At 33.7% G+C, this 21,719-nt stretch overlaps 1 protein-coding gene across 2 annotated transcripts in view; it reads left to right on the top strand.

Annotated features, from left to right (window-relative positions):
• LOC117574245 (neurogenic protein mastermind) overlaps positions 1-21,719 on the top strand; it is a 113,505-nt gene that overhangs the window by 46,419 nt on the left and 45,367 nt on the right. Inside the window, exon 1 of one of the 2 annotated variants that reach the window (XM_052008804.1) lies at positions 11,190-11,522. The exons of the other annotated variant lie outside the window; for it this stretch is intronic. The gene's annotated coding sequence lies outside the window, so the exon portion shown is untranslated. Of the gene's footprint in view, positions 1-11,189; positions 11,523-21,719 lie in introns of those variants that run through there. 2 annotated transcript variants of the gene reach the window in all.

The following is a 21,719-nucleotide window of genomic DNA, read 5'->3' as shown; positions in this document are numbered from 1 at the left end:
TTTACCAGCACCCCCCACCCCACTTGTCACTGTCTCAGTCACTGGCTGGCTCTGCCTCGGCCTCGGCCTCTGTCTCAGTCTCTGCCTCGGCCTCAGTCACTGGCGCTCTGCCCACGCCCAGCCCAGTCCCCAGTCCAGAGTGTGTTTAGCCGTTTTCTTTGCTGCTTGCTGCCCAGGCCCCGTTGCCCGTTGCCATTGCGTTTGCCGACTTCGACGCTGCGTCGCTGCTGCGCTGCGCCTCGTGACGTCGCTTTGCATTTCAGCAACGCAGCAGCGGAACAGCAACAGCATCATTCAGTTTCAGTCGCAATTCAAACGCCATCAAAATCAAAACGGTAACGAAAAAGCAATTCTCTGTTTTTTTTTTCTGTTGTTGTTTTTGTGCTTTCCGTTTTACTCGCGTTAATTTCTGCTCACATTTTATTGTTGTTGCTGTCTCTGTGTGTGTGTTTGTTTGTGTGTGTGTGTGTGTTTTTTTTGCCGTCGCTGCCGCCGTTTACCGTCGTCATCGTTGTCGTCGTCGTCGCCGCAGTCGTCGCAGTTGTTGTTACTTGTTAATTTACTACATACAAATAATAATAATAATAATAATTATTGTGGAGAGAGCAAAATCACAATAGAAATGCAAGCGAGTGAGTGTGCCAGCGAGAGAGAGACAGAGAGAGCGAGAGAGAGAGAGGGAGAACTTGCACTATATGTGAGTGCATTTTGTTTAAACAATTTGATTTGATAAAGACTAAACACAGAGCATAAAGTGAGCGGAGCTATAGAGACAACGAGCTCTCTCTCTCTCTCTCTGTCTCTCCGTCTCTCTGCAAAGAGCAAAGCGAAGAGAGCGCCAAGCGAACGAGCTAAAAGAGTGAACTAAACTAAACGGGAACAAAACAAAGCAAAAACCAAAACGAAAAACGCAAAAAAAAAAAAAAAAAAAAATTATTGCCACACAAGTGACGTCGTGGGCAAGGGACAACGAGAAAGAGAGAGAGCGAGCGAGTACGAGAGAGCTAAAGTGTGGAGTCTGAGTGGGATGGGGGAAGGGTGGAGAGGACGGCATGAAGATGTATGAAACCCAACACATCTCTCTAACTGGAAAGAATATTGTGCACAGCAACAACAACAACAACAAGAACAACGGAGCAAAAATGGATGCGCAAAAATGTGGGCCAAATTTTTGTTTGGTGTTTTTGAACCCCAATTGCAAAAAGTGCTGCTGCTGCTTCTTCTTCTTGTTGCTGCTGCTCACTGAATGTGCATGTGTATGTGTGTCTGTGTGTGTGATTACATACTTACATACATATGCATATATATATATATGAATGTATATGTGTGTGAAAAGCAAAAATTTGTGTTTGATTAACAGACTGAGCAAATTGAAATTCTAAGTGAGTGAAAAGCGTAACATGAACACACACACACACACACATGCCAAAGCAAAGCATAATACAGGGTGCTTCGCTTGCAAGTTTGCAGCCAAGTAGGCGAAGCAAATGAACATCGATAACACATCAATTTATCGATGGCATCTTATGGTTAGGCATTGCTTAGTGTGAATCGATTAGTTAATACACTGTTTTTTTTTCGATATCAATTTGCAATTTGTAGATTATTAGATACTTAAAGGTTTATAAAAGGCTTATAAAGAGAAACGATTTTTTTTTTACAATTCTGATGTTTTTTTGTTGGTAAATATTTGTATTACAGTTAAGCAGATCGTTTTATTTTATGAAAAAGTTTTAAGAAATTTTTTTTATTTTTCTTGTTCAAAATTTACTCTTTAGCTTTTAAAAAACGTTACTTTTTATCTTTTTTTTTTGGTCCTAAATAGGAGTTTTATATCAAATTGTTATTATAGCGAAGATTTGAGTTTAAAGGATTTTTTTAGATAGTAATATATTATTCCTTAATGAGCTTATTCGCATATAGTTTTACAGTTAAAATATGCTAAAAAAGAGAAAAAATAAAACCTAAACATTCAGTTTCGACAATAAATATAGAACAAATTGCAAAATTATAAAATCAGTTCTCAATAGTTGTTGGACAAAAGTGTAAATTTTAGTAACCACGAAGGTTTATCGAATACCCTGTTTCAATGTCAAAGGGTAGTATATAGTATACTATATAATGTGAGCTAGAGAAATGTGCCCTATAAAATGTTGTATGTGCTCATGAATTTTTACAAGCTTTGCTTTTTAACGGTCGCCACTTTTGGGGTTTGTTTTTTGTGCTGCGTTCTTTTCGTGTATTGTTATATATGTATTTGTTTCTAAGTCTGCGTGTGCAGTATCTACATAATATGCTTTGTGCTATTATGTACTCGCTGCTGCTCTTGTTGCGCCATTCACATTCGCTATTAAAAAATAAAGCGAAAAAAACCAAAAAGTATCTGCAAAGCGCTGTGTCTTAGTGTGTGTGTGTGTGTGTGTATCTGTATCTGTTCGTTGTCGTAGCACAAATCACGTATTTACGTATTTGTTTGTTTCTTGCATAAAACCGCAACAGAGATAACGGTTTTTTGACTGTGAATATGGCGAGATACACTTCCATCATGTGTACATATCTTCGGCATCGATGAGTGTGTGTATCTTGTATCTGGCAGATACCTAAATACGAACACACACACACTCATGCATTTATAAATTGATACGGAGAGTCTCTCTGGCAATTAACATGGCATAGAAGATTCAGCTCAGAAGACTGCCGAGACTCTGAAGACAACCGACTTCAGTGCATTGGCATTGTCAACGTTGTTGTCGTATCTAACTCGCTAAGTTGCTGCCACCAATCACGAATTGTGGCCACAGTGATGACTGGCTAAGCTAAACAGCTTTAGCTTTAATGTGCTTAAAGCTGCGCTTTTTTGTTTGCCCATTGTTTGTAGTTTCATTGAAGCTAGTGTTTATATTATTGAGTTGTTTTTCAAGTACATTTAATCTAGTTTAAAGATTCGCATTTAATTAAGTATTTTTTCTAAGTCTTCTTTGTGGTTTATACTTTGAAAGCTTAAACCTTTAACAAATATTTGACAACTTGAAGATTGCTTGAAAAAGTTTCTAATTTTTGTGAGGAAGAGTTCCAATTGTCAATAACTGTATAAAGATTGGTTGTTAATATTAAGAATGATTAAAATCTTAATTCAAGCTTAAAGAGGCTAACAACTTTAATGTGCTTTTTAAGCTAATTAAGTGCTTGCAAAAGCTTTAAAAATGGAATACCTTATTTTGTTTGCAAGAGTAGATTTAATGTGCTTTTTTCTAAGATGGTGGTGAATCAGTTGAATCAGTTAAGAGCAGATTTAATGTGCTTTTGTCAGCTAGTTGTGAATCAGTTCACGAGAGACTTTTATGTGTTAACTTTGTTTATTCTCAAACTTAATGCTTAAATTGATGCCGCAAGCTTTAAGGTGCCTTCAAAATCCTTGCAAAGCTTTGACAATCCAATTATATGTTATATATCCTATTATTCAAATTGATTATTTAGTTGACAGATATTTGGTATTTTGGTAATGGGATTGTTTTTTTTTTTTTTTCTTTTTATTATTTATATTTTTTTTTTTGTATTCTCTATATTTATTTTTAATAATTTGTTTTTTATTTATTTTTTTAAAGTTTTTTTTTTAACATATGTATTTTTATTATTATCTATAATAATTTTTATTTATTTTTTATTATTAAATTTGTACTAATTTTATTCTCTTATTTTTTCTGATTTGTTTTTTTTTTTTTATAATGTATATTTTTATTATTATTTTTAATTATTTATATTTAAAAATTAATATAAATTGATAATGTTTTTAAATTTCATAATTTGTTTTTTTTTTTTATATAATATGTTTTCTTAGTATTCTTTATATATAAATATTTATTTAAATTTATAATCTTTAAATTATTTTTTTATAATTTGTTTTTGATTATTTAATTTTTTTAGAACATCTTTTTTTTATTATTTACTATTCTATTATTCGAATTTATAATTTGTTTTCGTTATTTATTTTTTTATATGTAATATATTTTTTATATTTATTTTGTTAGGAGACTGTTGCCCTTTTTCGTTGATAGTATTCGATAAGCGTTTCTTCCGCTTCTTAGCTAATTTAATGATTGGCTTGAGCTTGAGAGTGTTTACTGTATGTACCTGTATGTAGCTTGCAGCTATCTATCGTAACTACCTACGTAGATGTCAGCAACAGCTAAAGCAGCAGCATCAACATCAACATCAGCAGATACTTTTCTTTCTTATTAGAATTAATACACAAGGCTTCACAGATACAGATACAGCACACACATACACTGACAGAGAGATGAGGTATATGGGTGGGCTGCAACGAGTAGATAGATGTGGGAAGGGGAAGGTGGAGAGTGGAAAGTGTGTGGCAACAACAACAAGAAGAAGAAGAAGAGGCTGCTGCCTGTCGCACATTTGCACCCACAACGACGACGACGAGTCACAAAATGAGCGAGAAATTATCAAAGAGCCATTGCAGAGAGGTAGATGTCGATGTGGCTGGCGATGGACACCAGAGCGGAGAGGGCGGTGGGGAGGGGGGTGTAGGCAAAGCAAGAGAGAGGAGAGGTGTGGGTAACTTTACCCCTCCCGCTTTTCGACTGCACAGAGTTGTGTTCAGAGGCACTCGCTTTAATCGACCAGTCCGACCCAACGAAACGTTTGTCGCTTGACTCACAACTCCCTCCTCCTCCCCCCCCCCCGCTCCCTCTTCCCCCCCTTTTGGTTGGCACTTTGGCAACCTCTCAGATATACAAACAAACCAACAACTTGTACACTCTGTTCTCATACATATATCTCAGATATAAACCGATTGGCGTGTGTATACATAATTTTTTCGCTCTGTGTGTGTGTATTTTTTTTTTCTTTTTTTTTTCACTGGTTATTGAAGCTAGAACTGTCGCGGGACAGAAAGAGAACGAGAGCCACAGCTAGAGAGAGAAGGGAGAGGAGTTGAGAGGAGGGTAAGAGGTAAAAGTACAGACAGACGACGAAGCGTGCACACACAAAAGTAATATAAAATGTGTAAAAGCTCGAGAGCTCACAAATGATATCTCAATATACAGCAAGCACGAAACGCAAAAAAACAAAACGTATCTCAAGCTCCAGACTTCTGTGTCTGTGTGTGTGTGTGTGTGTGTGTGTGTGTGTTTGGTGAGAGGTGCCAAACAAATGGAAATGAAGTTGCCATAAGATATAATCTAATATATGTACGTACTCTCCGCATACAGCCTGAAGCATTGTTATCGATAGCACTTGACTGCCTGCCGTTGCTTGTTGTTGTTGTTGTTGCTGGTTATCGGTCAAGCGAGCGGGTTAATATTTTATCTGTGCTCTAAAAGTTTTTATAGCTTAAACCTAGCTATAAAATGGCCTATCGATACGTATTTGTTATCACATTTAGTACTTACAAATTTGTGTCAAAAGTATCGATAAATTATCGATTATTATGCTATAAATTGATAGAGATATGGTTATGTATTTGGACATTGCTTAAGATCTTTGTCTTTACTGGCTACATATGTATATCGATATGTGTTATCGATACATTTTTATGAATGCATATTAAATGAACACTCAACTTTTTATATGATTTGACATTACTTGAGAGCGTGGTGTTATATTGCAAAAATCGATACATTATCGATAAATGCGTTCGATAAATTATCGATAATTTGGTTGTATATTAATATAGAAGTGGTTATGTTATTGGACTAAGAGCTTTGCTTTGAATAGATACATATATCGATATATTTTATATCGATATGCGTTTTCGATAAATGGTTAATGATTGTATTGTAAATTGACATTCAACTTGATATATAGTTGAGCATGGCCTGAGATGATGCGTAGCTAAAATGTCGATAAATCTATTATCGATTTGCGTTTTCGATAAATTATCGATGATTTTGATATGGAATTGCGGTTATTGGTTAGTTTTTGACTTTTTTTTAAACCACCTATCGATAACATAGTTGTTGGCAACTTTTTTCGGTAGGAAATTTGATAGCCAACTCTGAGTCAAGTTTGCTGTATTGTTAGCTGTAAACGCGAAACATATTTCGCACTCATTTTGTGATGATGATGATGATGGGGCTATGGCCATGGGTTATATCCAGTATAAGCTTCAACACAATGCTTATAAGAAGTAGCAAAATAGTCGATGCGTCGCGTATTTCTTTTCTGCTTTTTCGATGCTTACGTCGACAACGATTGCTGCTGCTTCTGTAGTCGATGTCGTTGTTCTGCTTCTTCCACGGTGGCAAATATGACTTCAACCGGTTCAAAAAAGAAGCATTTACTTGGGTCTGTCTCTCTGTCTGTCCGTCCGTCTGTCTGTCTGTCTGTCTGTATGGTTGCCTGGCTCGGCTTGGCTTGGCTTGGTTTGGTTTGGTTTGCCTTCTGTCAGTCTGTCATGTCGGTATGCATGTATCTATGTATCTAAGTGTATATGTTTAGATACAGATACAGATACATAATGTACAGAAGGCGAGCATGCCAAGTGCTGCTGTTGTTGCTGTTGCTGTAGTTGTTGATACGACGGCAACCCAACAACAGCAGCAACAACATCGTTGACGACAACGTCTGCCACATACAAACACACATTGGGGTTCTGTCTGTCCGTGTATATTTAGCCACAGATTGTTGTTGTTATTGTTGTTGCTTCTCATGGCTACACTTTAACAATTCATTATACATACTTACCTACTCTACATACTTACACATATGTATTGCACATTCATACAATACAAGTAGTATTATCGCTTTGAGTTCATTTCTACGCCCCGAACCGAACAGCACATAAAAAATAAAAAAAAATACAACCAAACACAACAAAATAATCAAAAGCCAACGAGCAACAAGAATACAATAAAACCGAAACCAAACAAAACAGCTTTTTTTCCAATAATTGTAATCGTAATAAATATGTAAAAGTTTTCTTCTTTTGACATCCAGAAGTTTGGTCAATCCCCAATTATAACTCCATCTATCTATCTGATAAAATGTAAAGCAACTTATAAAAAGTAAAGTAATAAGGTTGTATCATACTATGTATGCAAATATATCTATATTAATCCATAGTTTTCGTATTATATTCAATATTTTTCAAAATTTTGAATACTACAATTTCTCATCTATATATCAAAATATATTATTATAATATAATACAAGAAAAAGAGAAATTTCTTAATTTGATTTTCACATATGGATGAGAAATTGTAGTCTTCACTATTATGAAAAAATATTCAATGATATATATTAATAATATTATAATTTTCTATCTACTGTCTGTTAAAAGTTGAAGTAACTTATATTTCGGAGTTGTTATAATTAGGTTGTATCATTCTATATATAATAGTTTTTTATGGCATTGTATATTTTTTGTGAAAACTACAATTTCTGACCTATTAAATCAAAAACTATCACTTTTTTGTTCTTTTTAACATCACTTAAGAAATTTATCATCGTTCTCAGAAATATCTATTCTTCTCGCTCATCTCTGTTTGTTATTGGTAGATCTACATAGATCTAAAGCGCCTCTTCACTGTGCCACCAAAGACACTTCTTTTGAGCTCTTCACATTTCACATATAATATTTTTCGGTCAGAGAACTGAATGTGTGCTCCCTAATTGTTCAATTGGTGCTACTTATGATCTGAAATCGCTGCCGTTGAAGAAGTTCATTCAACTGTTGTATGTGTGTATACTTTTATTTTCTTCATTAAGTTCCCCCCAATTGGAATGTAGTATTAAATTTCTGAAAAAAAATACTAACTCAATTAGCGATCTCATTCAATTCTTTTTTCTTTTTTTTTGAAGGGATTAAAATATAAGACTTTTCTAGTTGTTGCTTTTGATTTCCAGAAGCTTTTTTTCGGTTTTGCTTTTTGGACATTTGGTGGTAGGGTCGATTGAGATCTGACGATATGATCATGACCCATATACATACATACAATGTTCATGGAGTCAGCAATGAGTCAGCATTTATGAAATTTCATTCACAAAGTTTCCAAACTGTTCTTCGAGCTTACCAAGAAATTTTGTTGTATTGAATGGAATATTGCAGTTATTATTAAAGAATATTCTCGAAAATAAATTTAAAGTGTATGTGTTAAGAGAGAAAAGATATACTAGACTCGTGAATTCTAGAATTTTCGAAAATGATCTAAAGTTAGCAGTATCAAAAAAAGATTACATTAGATTTTTTCAATTTTTAAATTAATGAGTTTTTCGATTTCGGAATCTCGAATATATATTATAAAGATTTTCTCGATATAAGAATCTTAACTAATTGTAAAATTATTATATTATTTTGTATAAAATACATTCTTGAGTTTGCTAGAATTTAAAATTTTAGAGTGCAGGGTATTCAAAAGTCGCCATGCATAAAAAATGTTTTTATTGGCCGCACTAAATAACTAAATAAGATTACATTAGATTTTCTCAATTTTTAAATTAATGAGTTTTTCGATTTTGGAATGTCGAATATATATTATAAAGATTTTCTCGATATAAGAATCTTAAGTAATTGTAATAATATTATAATATTTTGTATAAAATACATTCTTGGGTTTGCTAGAATCAAAAATTTTAGAGTGCAGGGTATTCAAAAGTACAATGTTCATGGAGTCAGCAATGAGTCAGCACTTATGAAATTTCATTCACAAAGTTTCCAAACTGTTCTTCGAGCTTACCAAGAAATTTTGTTGTATTGAATGGAATATTGCAGTAATTATTAAAGAATATTCACGAAAATAAATTTAAAGTGTATGTGTTAAGAGAGGAAAGATATACTAGACTCGTGAATTCTAGAATTTTCGAAAAGGATCTAAAGTTAATAATGTTCTTAGCAGTATCAAAAAAAGATTACATTAGATTTTTCAATTTTTAAATTAATGAGTTTTTCGATTTTGGAATATACATATATTAAAGATTTTCTCGATATAAGAATCTTAAGTAATTGTAATAATATTATAATATTTTGTATAAAATACAATCTTGAGTTTGCTAGAATTTAAAATTTTAGAGTGCAGGGTATTCAAAAGTCGCCATGCATAAAAAATGTTTTTATTGGCCGCACTAAATAACATTCTGATTAGGCATTGTGGTGAATTGATACGAAGTGGAGAATATTCTATACTCTTCTGCTTTCATTGTGTGCAAACAAATGACATATTGTTGTTGTTGATGTTGATGTCGATGCTGTTGTTGTTTTTTTTTAATAGTGTAATTACAATTGTTGTTATTGTGTTGCTGTTGTGGGCCACGCCCTCAGTGCGTTTGAACGCCCACAGCTGGCAATTGCTGCTTGCAATTTGCGCTTCGTTTATTTCCGCTTTCTCAACAACAACAACAGTTATACTAGTTATGCAGTTGTTGTTATACCTTTTGTGCTCAGCACAGTGTGTGTGTGTGTATGTGTGTACAACAGGGTCATGTCGAGGCAATGCCAATGCGATTGCCCATGTACATACAACAACAACAAGAACAACAGCTACAATAGCAGTAGCTGCAAAATCAAAAGCAAAATGCAAAGCCAAAAAGCAAAAGCAACAATAAGAAGGAGGCAGAAGAATGAATAACAGCAAACAGCAACAACAGCACACCGGCAATACAACAACAAGAACTACAACGAACGCGTGTATTTTGTGCGCCCTATGTCTTGTTTCGTCTCTCGCTCTCTCACTCACTCCCTACTTTACCTCCCAAATGCCTGTGCCTGTGACTGTGACTGTGCCTGTGCCTTCATCTCTCGCACACACACATACTCTTGTTCATTCACTCACTCTCATGTATGTGCCCAGTATATGCATGTTTGCTGCTGTCGACGTCGCTGCCAGCAGCTGCTGCTGCTGCTGCGTCGTCATCGTCATCGACATTTTGCTGGGCGACACATTTGTCGTCGTTGCTTTCAGTCAAAATAATAAACACAATAACAACAACGCGCGATTTTTGTTTGCGGCAATTTTAATTTCTATATACACACATACACACCTACACACACATGTATGTGCATATTTGTACTTTGCTTTGTTTTAAATTTATATCTAGTCTCTTTTTTTTTTTTGTGTATTTTTTGGTTTTGTCAATAACACAAATTATTTGTAGTGTGCCAAAACTGCAAAACGAATTTTTTTTCTCTTTGGTGTGTGTTTCGAAAACGCAATTTAAAGGGTGCATTGTGTGAGTGTGAGTACGTGTGTGTGTGTGTGTGTGTGCATGAAAGAGATCTACGAGCTGCGCTTAGAGCCCATCATCAACATCAGCTGCTGCAGCAGCAGCTGCTCAGAGTTGCCTGCGTCGCCGTTAACGTCGCTGCCGCTGTCGCCGTCGTCGTCGTCGGTCGTTGATACAAAATTTTTACCTTGAGCTCATTTCAAGTCTAAACAAACGAAGCAAAAAAACACGAAAAATTTACGTACTCTACTCACAATACAAAATCTTTAAAAGAAAAGAGCAGCAAAAGCAACAACACAACAACAGCAGCAGCAACAACAACAGCAACAACAACTACGATAATAATTAAACAAAAAGTGCGTGCAAAAAAGAAAAACTGCGTAAAATTTGGTGCCTAAGGAAAGCGCGTAAAACACACAACAAAAAAAAAAGAAAGAAGAAAAACGCAAAATAAATTGTGTATTCATTTAGTGCATGTGGCTGTATGTGTGTGTGCGTGTGTGAGTGAGTGCGAGAATTACAGTGTGTCTGTGTGTGTGCGTGTATTGAAAAAATTCTAAACACAAAACGAAAGAAATAAATGAAATCAAATCAAAAATAAAATAAAAGCGAAGCAAAATCGAGAATCCGAATTCGAAAATCGCGTCTTTGTTTTTTTTGTTATTTTTTTTATTAATGTGTGTGTTGTTTGTTAGTGTGTGTGCTTATAATTTTGTTGGCGAATGAAGTAAGAAAGAAAGTTGTAATTTTCGTTTCGCAGCGCAAAGAATAAGAATAGAAAAGAAATACATACGCATGACACAACTACAAATACAAAATACAGACGCCTATGTGTGTATACATAATATACATGTGCAATGCAAAATTGGCAATTGCAAGCGCAAAGCTATCAACAACATTACCAGCAGCATCAGCAACCACAGCAACAACAACAACAACAACAACTGCAACATCATCATCAGCAGCAGCAGCAGCAACCACAGCAGCAGCAGCTACAACACAGTCAGCAGCAACAAATACAGTTACATCAGCAACAACAACAACAACAACAACAATTGCTAGTCGCACAGCAGCAGCAGCAGCAACCGTTGCCGTTGCAGCTGCAACAACAACATCACCAATTGAGTAGCAACAGCAACAGTTGCAACAATTATAGCAACTATAGCACCTACAACAACAACAATAATAACAACAACAATTGCTACAGCTACAACAACAACAACAGCAACCATCAGCTGCAACAGCAGCAACAACAACAACAAATACAACCACATACCAACAACAGCAGCAACAACAACAATCTTGATGATGAAATTTATTATTTGTTTTACAAAGATTTTTATGTAAGTTTCCCATGACAATAACAAAACTAAACCAACAATCAAATCGAAACATATTTTTACTAATATTCAAAATATTTAAACAATTCACATGACATTCAACACTTGAGATTCAATTATTTGCTCAATAAATCGCAGCAAATAAATTACACACAAAAAGTTTGGAATTTGTAAACAAATTTGCAAAGCGATTTAATCAAGTGATAGAGAAATATTTTATTAATATACTAGAAAATTAAAAACATTTGCAAGTTCAATGGAAACTGTCAACATAATAATCAGGAAAACTTAAAAGATATGCATATTTATTGTAAAAGATTAAACATTTAAAATGATAAAGGTTTAAATTAGGCTTCGATGAATATTGATTTATTTGGGGTACTGAGAATTAAGGTTAAAAACTTAGCTTAACTCAACTTTATTCTACACAAAATTTTGATATATATGCTATATACATATTTATATACTATTTTTCTATCGATTGAAAAATAGAAAAACAATACCTGATAATTACGTGAATGTACTATTATTATTATATTATAACTTTGTGCCTCCATGAAATGTATGTATATATTTGATGAGCATCAACAGCCATGTCCGTCCGTCTGTCTGTCTGTCCGTCCGTCTGTATGAACACTTAGATCTCAGAGACTATAAGAGATATAGATATAATTCTTTTTCGACAACACTTGTTATGCTTACACGCAACTCAAGTTCGTTTCAAATTTTTGCCACGCCCATTTCCGCCTCAGCAAAAATCGATTAGTAAGCGCAATATTGAAGCTAGAGTCGCGAATTTTGGTACAGACAATAATAATAAATGCTTAAATGCACTTTTCAAAAAATTCTTAGCTATCATATGAACAAAATTTGTATGCCCTATAGATAGAAGGGTATTATAACTTTGTGCCTCCATGAAATGTATGTAACAAGCAGAAGGAGCCATATATTCTTAATGAGCATCAACAGCCGAGGTGATTTAGCCAAGTCCGTCTGTCTGTCCGTCCGTCTGTTTAAGCACCTAGATCTCAGAGACTATAAGAGATATAGATATAATTCTTTTTCGACAACACTTGTTATGCTTACACGCAAATCAACTTCGATGCAAATTTTTGCCACGCCCATTTCCGCCTCCGCAAAAATCGAATAGCAAGCTAGAGTCGCGAATTTTGGTACAGACAATAATAATTCTAGTATTTAAAATTAGCTAGCTACATATTTTAAATGAAATTTTACATTGAGTTTGCTACAAATACTTAAGGGCTCTTTACCTGTATATAAGAAGGGTAGAAATAAGGGGAACAGGAGGAAAGAGAAGGAGCAACAACAACAGCAGCTGGTTTAGTTTTCAATGCGATTTCTCGTTGCTGTGGTAATATGCCACAGTACAGTAAACACCCGCTAAGGTGAAATCTGACTTTAATTAAAAGCGTATATTTCACATTCGATTGATTTAGTTAATTTTATGCACTGTTATCGTAGAATGCTTATCACTAAATGAAGAGTATGATTATTCAAAACACTCGCTTTCGCTTTCTATGTGGTTTTTCACTTATCTTCCAAAGAAAACTATGCGAAACGACAGCAAAATTGGTTTTTTTTTTTTTTTTTTTTGGGAATTCTTGGAATACATTTCATTGATAAGACGTGCGATTTTTATTTTTAGTTCGCACTTTATGAGATCACAGAAGTTATTTTTATAGCACAACAAGTACTTGACAATTATTATTGTTGTTAAGTGGTGCAAATAAATTGCAGATAATAAGTTGTGCTACGATTTCGGATACAATTTTTGGGAGGAATACTTGAAAGTATTTTCAACAAAATTATGAAATACTTGCGAATTATTTTTGGCAGTATTATGCTATTTTTAACATTTTTTAAGTATGTCAGAATCGAAAGATATGTGTGCCATAGTTTCGTGTGATCCATTTCCTTATTTCTGTTTTTTTTTTCTCTTTTTTTTGTTTGCCAGCTAAATTGTTTTAAGCGCTGTGCGTCATAGCGTTGCGCCACTTTAAGCATGACAAATTTTTTGTTGGTTGAGGGGCCAGGCACCTAATAAACATTTTCTGTCTGTTTATCTGACTGTCCGTCCGTCTGTCCGTCCGTCCGTCCGTGTGTGTGCGTCACCGGCTGGTTTCCTGTTTTTTACCCCCTCGCATTATATATTATATTTATTTGTATATAGTATACATTGTGGCAATCAGGCAAAACCGAAGGACCAAAACGAAAAAAACAACAAACTAAACAACGCAACCGAACAATTGAATTCCAAACTTGCAACTTTTGGGTTAGTCACTTTTTTGTCTTCTCTATATAGCTTTAAGTGCGTATTAGTCAGATCATCTCTCTCTCTCTCTTTCTATATCTCTCTATCTCGATGCATTTCAATGTCAATGTCAATGAAATAAAAATGCATAAATATACAGCAAGTGTCTCAGCATTATGTGCAACACTCAGAACGAGAGATACATTTATGTATTTTACATGCTTGCCAAAAAAGAAAAAAAAAGAAAAATATATATATGCGTCATCTTTGCAGTATAAATATTTACATACAAGTCGCGATGGCTGAACTTTATATATACACATACACGTATTTATATTATATAGCCATATTACGACTACCAAGCATTACCATCACCACCTGCTCTCTCTCTCCCTCTCTGACCAATTTGGGTGGTTGATTCACCCACGGTTTTATTTTTTTTTTGCGATTTCCAAAAAGGTTTCTCAAACCTTTTTTAAGGACTTCCATTTGGTGTATTAAATTTAATTTTTCTTTTAACAATTTGTGTTTGAAAATGTTGTAAAAAAATAGTTTTAGAAAAGTGATATTTTTATGTATGAAATAATAATGTTAAAAAAAAGAATAATTCTCGGAATTTTGTTGAATATTTTCCTATAAAATGTGACGGACATTTAATAATAATTAAAATAGTTAAAATATATTTTAGCCCACATTGTTCAATTTCAAGTTTCAACTAAAACTGAAACTATTCATATTAATTTCAAATTATATTGTACTTTATATATCAATTTGTTGAGCATTCAACAATATTTTTTAATAAAAAAGGATATATTAGTATTTTGTACAGTAAAGTATGTATATTTGGTATATTAATATAGTATAGTTTTTCAGTACAGTATATATTTTATACTATTGTCCATTTCAATGGCTGGCACTTAATAATACTTTTTTGAAAAAAGATATATTGGTATTTTATAGTGCATACTATACTATAAAAGTATATTATATGGATATATTAAATATACATTCTTTACTAGTATTTTCATATTGTGTACTTTTATAGTATATTTAGAGATTATAGTTTATAGTATAGTTAGACAATAGTATAAAAATACTTTATATACAAATAAAAATACTACTAAAGTGTACTATATAAAAATAAAAGTATACATGCTGTAATATACTAAATGAATATGCTAAACATACTAGTATGGTATACTCGCACTATTATAGTATATATATTTAGTATATTCATACTATACTTGTATATTATATTATAATAAAATGATATATTAGTATGTTTACAATATAGAACAATGTGTACATTTAGCATTTTAATATGGTATCATTTTATTGCATAGCATGAATTCAATTTTAAATAATATGGTATATTTTTATGCTATTGTCGAATTCAATGTCTGTCATTAAATTTTTTGTAGAAATATGATTTAATAATTTGTTCTTATAATACTATATGTATATTTTTATTTTTATATAGTATATTTTTATACCATTGTGTAGTATTTTTTTTCTAAGAAATTTGATAAATGGTATCAAGATGCTTACACGGATATTTTCATTAAAATGAAACATAAATGAAGGCTCTATAATTCAAATGTTTAATAATTATTACTCTAATAATTGTACACGAGTTTCACCAGCTTACAAACATTATTTAAAAATCATTATTCGACTTTGGAAACATACTGAATAGATAGATTTTCAAAGCTTTATATATTTAGCATTAAATTTAATAATATTTGAATCAAATTAAAATCAGCAAAATGCCGAAATCGATTTAAGTATTTACCTATGCTATTTTGCTTTGACTTTGAATAATTTCCAGAAATTGTGATGATCTTTTCCGATTAGATTTGGCTGCTTCGAAAAAAATGCGCAAAAATGTTGTTGTTATTGTTGTTGTTGGTGTCCATTTAACACCTACTAAATAATTGGGCATAAACAAATTGCGGTGTTTGGTGGCTTTTGGCTTGTGTTTGGTTAGTTCATGTGTCTTGTTTGTTGATGATTCCGTTCGCTTGATTAGCTCAATGTCATTTCAATCAATGAATGCCACAAACACACACACACATAGAGATATATATATGTATATATACTAGACTAATGCAAAGCTACTTAAAAAAACCGAATCGAACCGAAGCAAACAGCAGAACCTGGGCGACGATGCCACGTGATGATGATAATGATGATGATGATGATGAAGATGTTGATGATGATGATGATGTTGATGATGAGACAAAAACGAAGCGAACCCAACGTAAAATCGTCGTCGTCGTCGTTACTCATAAAGAAAAAAAACAAACAAACAAACACACAAACCAAAAACGTAAAACTGTTGTCCGCTCTATATAGTAAACCTGGATATAGTTGTCGATTTTATTGTTGTTGTTGTTGCTATTGTTGTTGTTGTCTATGTGCAGGCATTTTCCATTTGGACTTCGATTGCTTTTCTGTTTTTGGGGACAACAGCAGCTGCTGCTCTTCTCTTCGATGCGCAGTTGAAGCCCCTGAAACTAACCCCCGTCTAGTGTTGACTACCTCCCCCCACCTACAACCCCCTCTCGCTCTCGCTCTTTCCACTCATTTTGAGATACTGCGTATCCGTTGGATTGTGGCGAGTTTTGTTGTAAATACGAACACGAACTCGAAAGTCGACGCAAAATATTCAATGCGTAATTAACATGTCGTCGTTGTCGACCAAAAACCAACCACCTCTACACCCCTTCACACACACACACACACACACACACACACACACACAGCGATACACACACACACACATACACATTTGCCTTGGCCTTTGCAATCTAATTTCATTTATTTGCCCTTTTTTGGAAAAGTATTTTTGGGTTTACGTTTCAATGTTTGTTGCTTCAAGGGTTGTTCTCCTCTCATCTCGTGTCTCCATCTCCATCCTCCATCTTCATCTTCTCCAACGCCTTTTGTTCTACTTCTATTGCTGATGTTCTCCTATTTTACCCCTCGATGTTGTGAGTACCCGAAAAAAAAGAGAGCAATTGGGCAAAACTAGAATCAGGAGACGAGAAGCAAGCAGCGTCGTCAGTCAGTCATTCACTCAGTTTGGCAATATTTTACTCATTCAATTATTTTCAATGCACGCTTATAAAAATATACAAATATATACAAGGTAATAGGCACACACACACACACACAAAGATACAGATACAGCTACAGAGATACTTTGCATAGATACAGATACAGATACGTAGAAGTCAGCAGCTAAATAGCTACAGATACGTAGAAATGAGTACAATAACACACATGCCACTCTGTTGTATATAGATATACCGATATATATATATATATAGTATATGCATGTTTGTATCTAGATACACACTCACACACACACATACATTTCCGTTCAGTTTTCCCCATTGCCAAATGACGTACGACAAATGTATACGCAAAAGGTACTTTATCTATCTATCTATCTCTATTATCGCCTCACCAAACACCCAGATAATAGATACACGCTTGTGAAACATTATTAAAAACTACTGCAATAGAGGAATTTAGGAAATCGGATTCTCAGAAAAGTAATGCTCTATATAAAGTAGATCAACATGAATGCAGAAAATCCCTAAACCAACTTTGAATCATAGATGAAAGTTTCTGTGTTTTTATAGTACTCTTTTTTAATTGTACTTACTCAATACTTAATAAAGAAATTAAAATTGAATATATCAAAGTTATTAGGTGGGGTTCAACTTTGCCAATATGCTGAAATTGAGATTGTAAATAAAATTAATAACAAATGAAATGAAAATGAATTCAACATATTTTTTCAATGATTCCTGAGAATTTGATTCTGATCGGAGAAAAATTTTAAAAGTTATTAAAGTTGAACTTTTGTATGGGAAATTAATCTGGTATATAATCCGGTATATTTTTACATCTATGGTATTTTTCGAATGGAGTACTTTATCGATATACCAAATATGGCCATAAGTATATTTTAATATTTTTGTAGTATATTATTTGGTATATTTTTAGCTCGATGGTATATTTTAAATGTAGCATTTCATTGATATACCAAATATGACATTCGGTATATTTCAGTATTTTTGAGGTATATTATTCGGTATATTTTAACGAAAATACCGCACAGTCTTTTTTTTTGTTCAAAATGGGTATCGGGTTCGGTTATTTCACAGTCGAGCACACTCGACTGTAGCTTTTTAATTTGTTTATCTAGTTGAAGTGTAGGATTTTATACAGACAGTTGAACTAGCTTGTTGATCTTCAATTTCAAATGGACTTAAAACTTCAGGCTTATTTTCAAAATATTTATGATAATTGTAGCTTAGTATTAAATTCTGTAAATAATAATAAAGTCCGATTTATAAATATTTTTCTTAAATTTTAATTTCTTTATTAAGTATTGAAGTAGTTAGCAACAAGTCAGAAAGCTACAGTCGAGTGTATTCGACTGTGAGATACCCCCTAACCATTTTGAATAAAAGAAATATATTTTACGGTATTTTTCTCAAAATATACCGAATATACTGTAAAAATACTACAAAAATATACCAAATGGTATATAAATTATAATTGTAGCTTAGTATTAAATGCTCTAAACAATAATAAATAATAAATAGAAATATGAACTGCAAAATGTTGTAAAGTTATTCGAATTGTTATACCCGCTACCCATAGGGTAGAAGGGTATCATAACTTTGTGCCTCCGTGAAATGTATGTAACAGGCAGAGAGCGACATCTCTGACCTTATAAAGTATATAGATTCTTTATCAGCGTCAACAGCCGATGCGATCTAGGAAGGTACAATAATAACTATAGTCTTTGTGATTCCTGAAACTTGATTGCAATCAGATAAAAATTGTCAAAGTTATTAAAGAAATGATTTTTTTTTGGATAAAAATGCCTATTTACTAAGGATTTTAATTGTTTTTACTGACAATCTGGTACATTGCCGTCTATAGTATATTTTTAATGTGGTACTATATTGATATACCAAATATACCATTTGGTATATTTTCAGTATTTTTTAAAGTAAGGATCTTAGTTGATTTGGCTGACAATCTGGTATATTCTGCACTATTTAGTATATCTTGAATGTATTACCATATAAATATACCAAAATATTTGATTTTTTGTTTAGTATTTTTTTGTGGTATATTGGTTTGGTATATTTTGAGACATATACAAAGTAAGAAGTATTGATTGCATTTGCCAGTTATTAGTTTGCTTTCTTCTATCAACTTTGGCATGGTCAAAAATATGCCCCATGTGCCCCATTTCGCCTAGTGTGGCAACCCACTTGACTTGACTCGCGTTGTTCCTGACACTGCTATGTGTGTATGTGTGTGTGTGTTTGTGTTCCACTAACGTTTCGTGTGAATCTGACCTCGTGCAAAGTACAAAGCTACACATTGAGAGATGCACAGAGCTACAGCTACATAGACACACACACACGCATACAGTTATATATACGTGTGTGTGTGTGTGTGTGTTTGTTTTTGTTGCGTTTTTATTCAGCTCTTTTTACATAAAAGTAAAGCCCAGCAACAAGATAGCTACAGCTATACTAAGTATAACGACATAATGCAAATACATAGAAAGCTCCTATATACACTCACTCACACACACACACATACAACTCTCTCTCTCTCCCTCTCACTCTACATTCTTTTTAATTTTTCTTCGCTTGGGCAAATGTTGTTTGTAGTAGCCCCTTGTTAAAAAATAAAGAAAAAACAAGAAGAAGGAGAAGGAGAAGCTGAAGCAGCTGAAAGAAACCCCTTTCCATACACACACAAACACACACACACACACACACATACAATGATGAGGCAGGGACACAATTTGCGGCGCATCTGTGTGGCAGTTAGCGCCTACGAGAAGTGAGCGAAAAAATAAAACAAGCGTATAAAAAAATTTGTTGTGCCGCCTCTTCGCAGTGCGTCATGCGAGTACAGCGAATATTACCGTATCCCTTTTTTATGCTTGCATCTCTCCTTCTCTCTCTTTCTCTCTCTCTCACTCTCGCTCTGCACTTGCAACCCACACTTGCTCCACACAACAAAACTTGTAGTGCGAAATGCGAATTAAAACTCTCGCATACTGTGCATTATAATGCACAATAGATAAGCCCAACTATATCTTACAGATACAGAAATAACGCATCTTAGTCATGCGCTCTGAAATGTGACAATCGACAATTACTTTATAATCGCCTTCCCTATTATTTACTTTATATTTTATTTTTTATTCGTTTTCATTATGCATTTTTCGATGAAATCCATTCTCATTTGTATTTGTTGGTAATTTTTCTTTTTTTTTATTATATTTTATATCAGAAATATTTTTATTTCATATTTTATTTGTTGTTTATTTTTTTTCTTTTATTCTCATTTATATTTGTTGTTAATTTTTTTTTTTTTATTTTATTGTATATCATAAATATTTTTATTTTATATATTATTTGTTGTTAATTGTTTTCTTTTCATATTCTCATTTATATTTGTTGTTAATTTGTCTTTTTTTATTATATTTTATATCATATAAATTTTAATTTTATATTTTCTTTTTTTGTTAATTTTTTCCTTTTCGTATTGTATCATATACATATATTTTTTTATTATATATTATTTGTCATGCATTTGGGATACATATTTTTGTGCGCTTTTTTATATTTCTATATATAATTTATATTTTATTTGTTATTTCTTTACAATTTTATTTAAATTCATTAATTTCTTAATTTTTGACAAACTAAATATATACAAAAAAAAAAAAAAATTCCAAACAATTTTCATGTAATATTTTTGCTATTTTTTTTTTTAATGTATCTACTAAATATTGCTGGATATTTTATAGGTAAATTTAAAAACTGGAAATATTATATTTATCGATAAGCTAAATTACAAAAAAAAATTACCCTAGCTTTTACTTTGATATTAAAAAATGTATATATTTCATTAAAATCAAAATTAATTCACATAAACAATCATATAATAATATCGAATCTTTTTAGTACGCAACTCGCTTGCAATTTCTCGCAGTGCATTTATGCGCAATATTAACTGGACTCCTGTGAGTCATGCTACAGGTTAAGCAATTCAATGTTGAAGCATTTTTAATTTCACTTCATTCTCAACTTGTCCTGCTCACGCACTCACACTAACACACAGACACGGACACACACTGACAGTCTCTTTCTCACTTGCGTTCGCTTCAACGCTTCTACTCGAGTTTTTCTGCTGCTGCTCACTCCTTTGAGACGGTTGCCATAGCTTCATGTGTTTTAAAGGTGCAAAGCGGGGTGGAAGGTGGGGAATGGAAAAAACCTCGCCCACACTTTTATATTTTGTGTTTGTTGTATTTGTTTTACATGCTTAAATTTTGCATATTATCAAATTGCACACACACACACACACACGCATTGCGACAGCTTCGACTTTCAGCTGCAGCTTCAGAGCTTCCATTTGGAGACTTTGCTCTGCCGCTGCCGCTGCCGCAGCTGCTGCTGCTGATGTTCAAGCAACGGCTCAAAGCTTCGAGTGGTTTCCAAGCTGACGCACATGCGTAAGCTGCGCTGTCGACAGCGGGCAGCAGCTGCATTCGCAGCGACAGCGCGACGATTGCACGTCGCCAACGCCGCTAGCAACCAATAAACTCGCACACACACACGCATAAGTCTGCTTCTCGCACACACACACACGCGAGCACAAAAAGGAACAGCAATAAGCAGCTGCTGCTGCTGGCGCAGCTTCTGCCTTCTGTCGCTGCTGCTGACGCTGCTGCTGCTTCTGTTGTCTCGGTCGCGCTCGCTGTCGCTGTCGCGGTTGTTGTTGTCGTTGTTTTTGCTGCTGCTCTTGCTCTGCCGCCGTCGCTGCCGCTGTTTCTGTTGCTGTCTGGTTGCTCTGCAGCATACAAAAGCTTT

Source organism: Drosophila albomicans, chromosome X, assembly GCF_009650485.2.
Source record: "Drosophila albomicans strain 15112-1751.03 chromosome X, ASM965048v2, whole genome shotgun sequence".
Classification (NCBI taxonomy): Eukaryota; Metazoa; Arthropoda; class Insecta; order Diptera; family Drosophilidae; genus Drosophila; species Drosophila albomicans.
Note: the sequence above shows the minus strand (reverse complement) of the source record. Positions and strands in the feature narration are given on the sequence as shown.